Source organism: Tachypleus tridentatus, chromosome 11, assembly GCF_004210375.1.
Source record: "Tachypleus tridentatus isolate NWPU-2018 chromosome 11, ASM421037v1, whole genome shotgun sequence".
NCBI lineage: Eukaryota > Metazoa > Arthropoda > Merostomata > Xiphosura > Limulidae > Tachypleus > Tachypleus tridentatus.
The window spans coordinates 83,933,239-83,942,910 of NC_134835.1; the positions used below are offsets into that span (position 1 = coordinate 83,933,239).

At 32.7% G+C, this 9,672-nt stretch overlaps 1 long non-coding RNA gene across 2 annotated transcripts; it reads right to left on the reverse strand.

Annotated features, from left to right (window-relative positions):
- Nucleotides 1-2,959: 2,959 nt before the first annotated feature.
- On the reverse strand, nucleotides 2,960-8,329 carry LOC143232637 (uncharacterized). 2 transcript variants are annotated; one of them, XR_013017638.1, is made up of 3 exons: nucleotides 8,203-8,329; nucleotides 6,158-6,235; nucleotides 2,960-3,302 (listed from the first exon to the last, which is right to left on the reverse strand). It is a non-coding gene; the product is annotated as an uncharacterized LOC143232637 (long non-coding RNA). The 2 variants fall into 2 exon arrangements; XR_013017637.1 differs by lacking the exon at nucleotides 8,203-8,329 and having other exon boundaries at nucleotides 6,158-6,719.
- Between the last annotated feature and the right edge of the window lie 1,343 nt (nucleotides 8,330-9,672).

Consider the following 9,672-nt stretch of genomic DNA (forward strand, 5'->3'; position numbering starts at 1 on the left):
TGCAGTGTTTTCCTTCATCTCAGATATATCTTAAGACACTGGAGCAATTGAAGAAGAAACTGAATTTGTTAAGGCAGGAAATGTTGTTACAAAATTTTTGGACTTGCAGGTCCTACCCAGTGATACTGCCACAGGATAAAAAACAGCAATTGAAAAAGTATTCGAGACAGCTGGTGTGGAGAACTGCAAAAGAAAGGCAACCACTATAAGTACTGATGGTGTTTCCATCAATAATGGAGCAGAAAATGGACTAATTGCACTTCTTACTAGAGATAGGATGCCATGGTTAGTTGGGGGTATAGTGTGTGGCCCACTGTTGGATGCTGTGAAGGAATTAAAAGTTTTTATCGGACATAAAATACCTTCTGTTAGGACTTTACAAACAGTATCATTTGGGTGCCAAAGCAAGCAGGGAATTAAAAAAGTGTCAGTGATGCTCTGGAAGAAAACACATTAAAACCTGTGAACATCTTAGGGACAAGATGGGCTCCTCATCTCTAGAGAGCACTTGAAGTCCTGATGAATAAAAATTTCAAATCCACATATATGGATTTAGACCATACAACTGAGTCAAAAGATGCTAGTGCTACAATGGTTGGAGAGTTGCAAAAAACATTGGGTCTGTTCTTGGATAACATAGCAGTATTTACTGGTCAGCCCATCTCACCATGGCTTATTACAGTCCCCAAATGTGGTATTTCTTTAAATCATTTGAGAAAAGCAGATACTCCAGGACAAGAGAAATGGCGTACAGTTTAGCAGTGAACACAGAAAATGTTGAGTGGATTCTGTATGCAACCACTAAGCCACAACAAACCATGGTAGAGCTTCACAGAGTCACCTGATTTCAAACCATCCATATAAATAGGAATAGAAGGATGGTTCAAAATCAGGTAATTGTGTGAGCTCTGCCATGGTTTGATGTGGTTCGGTGGTTGCACACAGAATCCCCTCAACATTTTCTGTGTTCACTGCTGAACTGTATGCCATTTCTCTTGCCCTGGATCACATATAAGCAAAGCAGTACTCAAACTGCACCATTTGTACTGATTCGCTTTGTTCTCTACTGGCCCTGGAATTGCTTCACATCAGTTCTCATCAATATTCAAAACTGACCGGCCCATTTCTCTTTTAACATCTACTTCTATCCAGTTTTTCTAGATACCAGGCCATGTTGATATTCACAGGAATGGGCTCACTGACACTGCAGCTAAATCTGTCTGCTCTGGCACTATCACTCCTGTGTCTGTTTCATACATGGACTATGGTCCTGTATTCAAGACTCAGCTCTGTACCAGTTGGCTTGGAGTGAGTAACGTGAAAACAAGCTTTTCCAAATAAAACCCTCTATTAAACTTTGGCAATCTTGCTTCCACAAAGATCAGAAAGAGGAAGTTTTCTTAACTAGACTATGCATTGGTCACAGTTTTTTTAACTCATTGTTTTCTTTTATCTGGCACTGTTGCACCACTGTGTTGTCTCTGTAACATTCAGGTCACAACAAGCCACATTTTATGACTCTCAACAACAGCACCAATTTAAACATGTTTTGTCCCATGGTTTATCAGTAACATTACAAATATTTTTCGTTTTTTAAAGGCCATTCACCTTTTTAATGCCATTTAACTTTTTTAATTTACACATTACATCTTTTTTTGACGTAATTCTCTTTTAAAAATCAAAGTCCATGTACTTTGATTTGAAATTAGAAAACAGCCAGAAAACAAATAGCTCAAAACCAGAACTGGAAAGGCCAACTTCAGGTGTCTAATGCTGCTGTTTGAACTACTCATTAGTCAACCTGGTGAGTTATAATTATTAAAATTTTGCTACAAGTCTTTTAAAACTTGTCTTATTTTATTTTCTGAAAACGGCCATAATGCCAAATAACTCTAAACCGAAGCTTCTAGAAATCAAGAGAAAGAATTTATTTTGTACATTTAGCAAGAATGTTAACTGCTTTATTGAAACAATATTGTTGAATTAATACTAATACTATGAGTTGCAGCCTGTGAATCAAGAGTGGATATAGTTCACTGATACCTTCAATACAGGTCGAAAATGTGTTGTTCTTCAAACGAGTAACATATATGTATGTTCCTATTAGTCAATCGATTCACTTGAAGGAAACATACAAAACTATCAAAATTCTTGTTAATAAGGTCTAATATAAAGAACATGGCTGGCTATTTTGTGGAAACTTGAAAGTCCTTTGAATGTTGTTATATTAAACACCCAGTCAAACAAAGTTTTCACATTTTGTGTGTGAAATGGGTCAAATGACACAAAATCAGTGCTGGATAAGAAGTAATGGCCACACAAAGTCAGCTGGATACCAGAATTGAAAACACTGAATGTGAAAGTCTGGTTGACACAAAGAACGTCTTATTACTTTCATTTCATATAAAATTGGGCTTGATAGATCAGTTTGTAATGATCTTAAACAAAGATGGTGACTGTTTCAAGTACTTGCATGAGGAATTCCCAGCAATTTCAGAAGCAACACTTAAAAGGATTTTGTTTAGCCTCAGATTAGAAAACTGACTTAAAATGAACATATCTAAGTCTGTTTGTTTATTTGAATTTTTTCATTAAGCCACACAAAAGCTATTTGTGTTAACTATCCCAAAGTTAGCTATGAAATACTAAAGAAAATGCAGCTAATCATCAGCATCCACTGTCAACTTTTGGTTACTTTTTATTAAAGAAAAGTAGGGTTGATTATAATGACTACTTGGCTGAAAAAAATAAGCATGTTTGGTTGGACAAGGATTCAACCCACAACTCACAGACTGCAAGTTCAACTTGCAATACGTGAGATCATAGTACATAGTTCTGACACTAAATGATGTAAATTTCACAAAAATATCAGGATGAATCTGAATGTATATCTGTTTGACATCAACTTTCCTCTCGTTTATTCATTTTTTTTTATTTTTATCAACAAACATGATAAAAAATGTTCATTGTGGCAAATAAAATAATAATTTGATCTAAGCAAGAGTTTTATTTATTCCTAATTCGTAACAACATTTTTACATGGAGGAGAAATGGATATTATTTTCAAAATCTAATAAGCTGAATAATAGGAAGTCGTGGCACCCAATATACTACTGCTCTAGAAGAAATCTAAGAAAAACAATCTGTTAATTTTCTTGTCCTAAAATGATGCCAGTCTTCATGGTCAATATATTTCAACATGTATATTGGGATATTTGTTTTTTGAGTTATTAATGTGAATCTAGTTATCACTGTAGTGGGCTGTATTGTTTTCACTGGCCGGCTACTTCAATGAACAGATGCTGGGTGAAAAATAAAAAAAACATCTGTTTAACAAAAGTGCTTATCATACATCACATACAGTTTGTTTAATTAGTCTCTTTATACAATACTGTGTGAAAGTGTAAGAGCAAAAGAATATTTTGTCATTCTTTCTATTTTATGAGCTAATTCTTCCATGTTATTACTGATTGTAAATTTCAATGCAATGGTAGTGATTCATTGATCACTTTTTAACAATTAAACGAGCTGGGGTGAGAACACTGAGTTTTTAGAATTTCCTTTGCTTGTACCTTGGACATGTCATAATGGTTCTGTCTGAATGAATATAGTGGTAAAATTTAGGGCCTGAAATAAATGTCATGGTACTACATGCAATGTCTTGACTATGTAGAAAGTAGTTAGCATATTGAACCAGTATGTACTAGAAGGAATAAATTTAATAGCAATCCACAAATAAATCTTGATAAAAACAGTGATAACACACATACGAAGTTATCATTCCACAATTCATAAAGAGGAAAGAATTGTCAGTAGATCAGAAACTTTGCATAAAAACTTTATGTGATGCTTGTTGGACTCTTCATCTAATTGCTGTAGACTTGAAATTTTCCTCAAATACAGTCAAGTACATCATAGATCATGGGAACAATACAGATAAATTTAAAAATAAGAATGGAAGAAACAGAACACCTAGATCCAATGATACTGGCATTAAGTACCTTTGTTTATGCAACCTTCTGGATAGAAGGAACACTGGTTTCAAGCATGAGATAAACGACCATGTACCAAATGAAAGAAAATTGTCCAGATTTACAATATCAAGATGAGTCAATGATGATAGAATATTTGATCATGTAGCAGTTAAAAAACCTTTACTTCATTCTCCAAGTATTGACAAGAAACTGGATTGCTGATAATTGGAAAGAAGTAATATGGATGGATAAGTCAAAGTTTGAAATAGTTTATTCAAAGTGTGTGTTGTACATCCAGCATAAGAAAGATGAAAAATTCTTATGTCAATGCATAGCACCTGTGATAAAGCATGGGAGAGGCAGTGTGATGGTTTGGGCTGTTGTTCTGCAGAGATAACAAGAAATTTCTGCAAAATGGGTGGAATAATGGACCACCAAATACTGATCCATCATGGCAGACCCAGTGGTTTGCAAATTATTTGTAACGAGTTCTACTACCAAGAGGATAATGACCCCAAACACTCATCCAATATATGCAGAAATTACTTAGCTGAGAAATAAGCCACTGGAGTTATTCAAAATAATACAATGGTTCCCTGAGAGCCCCCATCTCAAATTAAATGAGCAGATTTGGGATTTCATAGATCAAAAACTTGAAAAATCAAAAGCTTCTTCCAATGAAACTATATGGAAGTGTATCAGAGGCATTTTGACTAAACTCCCAAAGGACACTGTGATTAAACATCTTGTAACAAAACCTGAAAGACTTTCTATAGTTATTAAAGTAAAAGGAGACACAACAAATATTCACTGTTTGTTGAACTCTCGCTAAATTTTTCTTGCACTAAATGTGAATAATAATAAAATATCGATATTTTACCTGTGATTTACCTTCAGATGTTCTTTGAAAGTTGCCTGAAATCTGATTTTTGACTTTGTCCTTACACTTTTGCACAGTACTGTAGGATGGGCCTAAATGTAACTAAACATACTGGTACTGCTTTTTGGTGTATGTTATCAAGATAATAGGTTCAAAGTAAACCAAAATATCTGAGTAAAATAACAGTAATTTATACCATATCTTTAATAAGCGTTCAGAGGCAATGTGGCGTTTATTTACGTCCACTTCTAGACACCTGTTTAGAAAGTCTTGAAAACCTGTAGACAGGTTATCTTTATTTTCATTGTTTGGTTTCCCATTTGTTAATATTAAATCAAGTACCTGAAAAAGGAGTGTAACTTGATGACTAAATCAATAACTTAACAACACAAAATAATTCTGATAATAAAAATATACATGTATATATAATGAAAACAATTATATATATCAGAAATTTTAACCAATACTGTTAATGACACTAGCATTACAAAGATAGAATATACCTTACTTACAAAACACAAAAATACTATCTGTGTCATGCACTATTACTGACTCATGTCACTTGACACCCATGACATCGGAATGTACAAATCTTTGGATAATACTCCCTAATACTGTCTAAATATCTCCACAAAATATAACTTTACAGTAGCAGAACACCCTGAGTGAATTAACTAACATGTAATTATTTATTTATAGGGGTTTAACAAGATGGTAATGATACTGTAGCAGAAAACAATAATTAACTGTTTGAAATTGTATATAGTCTTGTTAAATATTCAGTGTTGCTATCACCATTCCACTGTTCATTATTACCTTCATTATATCTACATGTTTGAATTATGTGAACATTCTTGTTTTTGTCTTTATTATATATATTACCTGTGGTTGAAAAAGACATTTTGGACAAAGCAGACAATTGTATTTTAAAATACAAAAATGTAGCATTTAAGAATTTTGGTTTCCTGAAACAATGATAATTTGTATTATTAAACTTCGTGAGAGAAACATTTGTGTTTAACTGAAGCAAAGCATTAATACACCCAAGTTATTAAAAGATCTTGAAATTATTGGTGAAAGACTAAGTTTATCCACTGGAAGTCCCTCTGAGATTTATTAAATCACATTTTTATATTATTGTTGCACCAAAGTATTTAACTTTCCATCCAATTTCATGGACTTGTAACTTTTAAAACTTAAACAATTCACAAAAGAGAAAAATGCAAGATACCCAAATGAGGAGAAAATTGAACTTCAATCTACTCTTATTCCTTGGCTGTAAATACTGGTCACCTATACTTACCATGTCAGAATTTTCCTGATGAAATACCAAGGAACCAGATGTTAACCTCCAGTCCGTACTCTTTCCGTTTTATTAATTCTGGAACCAACCAACACCAAGTTCCAACCAGGCAATAACGTTATCATGTGAGAGAAAAAGAAAACAGAAATAACTTGTAAATAACTACTAGTTAGCCTCACAAAATTAACTCTAATTTAGATGCCAATGCTGTAATCTGATTTCCGACATTTATTAAAGATTACATTGGATTGTATTTTATGTAAGAGACTGAAAATTCAATATTTATTGTATTACACACTAAATAATGTTTACAGTTTTGTAAATAATGCTACATTTGAGAGTACTGTATAAGCTGCAAATAATATAACAAACTCAACCTTTCTTGAATAAAATAATTTCAACAATCATGTATATAACACTGTGTGTGAAACATACAAAGAAGATGAATCAAGCAAAATAAAAACTAAAGAGTGCTGGTTTGAGATAACATACTGGTAGAAGCTTAGAACAGAAATATATAAAGTTATTTCAAAGTTATTTATATATGGAATTAATTAAAAAAGTCGTTGTGTTAGAACCAAATGTGGCTGCAACCTTCCACACTAAAACTGTCACGTATTACTTACAACTACAATTTAAACAAAGCAAACCTGTGAGAGTGATACATAAAAATATTCTTATATTTGTAAAATTGCTTGAAATTGACCATTAAGTGAAGACATTATGTTAGCATACTCTCTATAACAGGTAAGATTAAAAATACAAGAATTAACTAAAATGTAGCATTAACAACAGTAACCCAGAATTCATCACCAACAAAATAGTTATCCAAATATTTGACGATGGTTTGGACGTTTATTTTTGTCTACTAATAAAAGTTCTGTGATGATGTGACGATAAGTTCTTTTCTTGGTTGCTGGCTTACATTAATTTCTTTAATTGCAACTTAAAACCTAGTACCAGTTACTATGGCTGTGTAGATAGTTCCTGAACCACTGAAACAATAAAAGTATCATTAGAATTTGTAATGTGCTAGTATGTGAACATATTACCACATGCTACTTATAAAATTATTGTACCTTTTAAAAAGTAATGGATTAACACATGTTTCTAGTCTTATCTTTTTGTAAGGTGATAAAATTGTATACTTTCCTTGTATGTTTATTATAAACAGTTAGAAAACTGTGCACAATTACTTTTTAATTATATGAATTTCATTCTAAAATACTGATAAAAAATAAATGGTGCATTATATTCACACAAGTAAGCACCGTCCCTCCAAGTTATATTAATAACCTTTTAGAAGTGTGTGTAGCTGTAACATTCGCAATGTCCTAATAATATGATGTTAGTTTTGAAAATGTAATACAACAGTTCTGCTTAGATTATATGCAGAAATTAATCTATTTTAGTAAATGTATGGTTTTAATCCTTACAATAGTAATAACACTATGGATTATTTTGATCTCTAAACCTTGTAACCATTACTGTGATCATACTTTCAAAGTTCCTTGGAAATAATGTATTTCTACACTGTTATTTTACTCTTCATAATTTGTCATATCTCCTCTTTAAATCAAAATGTACAATTATTTAGTTACACATTTTTAACACTTTCTGAGTTATGCAACTATTTTTGCTGGGACTGAAATAATTACAACTGAACATAAACTCTTATTGATGTAAGCTGTTTTTGGGTGAATCAAATTACCAGCTTGTAACACAACATTTTTTTTTCCTTTGCAAGTCATAAAAGTATTAGATGTTTTTAATATTCACAATTACTAAATTTTATAATTTGAATCATATTTTCAATACTTCAAGAATACCATTCTACAGACTGATTAACCTGCATATTTATTTTTAATCTACGTCACGTATTCCAAAAAATTGTTGTGATATTTATAATTTTCTGTACTAAAAATTAACTTCCAATAAGTACTTATCTCCCTTTACACAGGCCTGGAATAACCAGACAGTTAAGACCCTCAACTCGTAATTTGAAGGTTGCTAGTTCCAATCCCCATCACACCAAACATGCTCACCTTTTCAGCTGTAGGGGTCTTCTAATGTTACAGTCAATCCTAATATTCATTGGTAGAGAAGTAGCCCAAGAGTTGGCAGTGGATGATGATGACTAGCTGTCTTCCCTCCAGTCTTACACTGCTAAATTAAGGATGGCTAGTGGAGATAGACCTCATGTAGCTTTCACGAAATTATAAAACAAACAAACAATCCTTTTACATCAACAGATATTCTCATTCAATGCTGCCATCTATTTGTAAAACTTGTTTTCAAGCATGTCACAAGTTTCCGCCTCCTCTTGATTGCAAATTATTCATGAAAATTATCATGTAACAACCCTCCATCAGTGATACAGTAAGGTATTCTCATTTTGCTTATGACTTCCTCTGTTCAATTCTACCAGATATCACTGAGTTCTCTTAGAATTGGGAAGCATCAGGTTTTAATGAAGAGGTAAAATGAGAAGTGTGAAATTTGGTAAGAACCTTCCAGAAATACAATTACAGTTTGGAAGAATTACAACTTCCAATACAGTACATTATGTCATATCAACAGATAGTGAGAATCTTGCATTGAATAGGTGGAAGAAACAGTTTGAGGGAAGGAAAGAAGCATCTTCCAAAACCATCCAGAGGACACACCTGAAGACAAGAAAGTTAAATTTGGAGAACATTTCACCCATATAAGAAAGATGTGGTATGTATGGGAAAACTGGAATGTAATAAGGGCTATCAATCTTCATTAGAAGAAAAGTGAGGGCATAAAACACAATGGAGAGTCTGAAGGAACAACAACACCTGAAACAGTGCAATGGATGACCACAAAGACCTATTTTCAAATGCAGACCATAATGATTCACTCAATACAAGGTATGGTAGGGATGAAGAGCTATTCTATTCCACCTGAACCATATATGTTTTGGCTTAGGATAATGGCTACTTTGATAATACTTTTACAGTCGACTAGATGCCCCCATTAGTTCTGTCAAGGCAATATAAAATAAACTTAAAACAGATTTATCAGAGATCCATGGTATGAAAAATCAACTTTGGAAGTATTGATGTGATTAATTATTGTAGTTTACAAAAATAGAGGCATTCGTGTAATCCACACCCTGCATACTGACAGACTTGATGATTTATTAAGATGAAAGAGTAGTGTGAAAAATATTACATTATAAAGAACATGGAGTTTACTAAACACAAGTTATAACTTTTTGGTAATATATAATTATTTCCCATGTTTACCACTTAGCAAAATAAAACTGACAAGTGGAATGAAAATTAAAATATGCACTGCAAACTCAACACATACCTAGATAAAAATGCAGCACTTCATAGATCTCAATTCTTTCAAAACAGAAACTAATTACATAATTTACGTACTCCTTGTAGCTGGCCAATCAACTTAGATGGCAATAATCCAGAACAATATATTATTTTTGTGTCATTATTAATACAAATTCACACTCAAGTTGATACCGGGTGAAC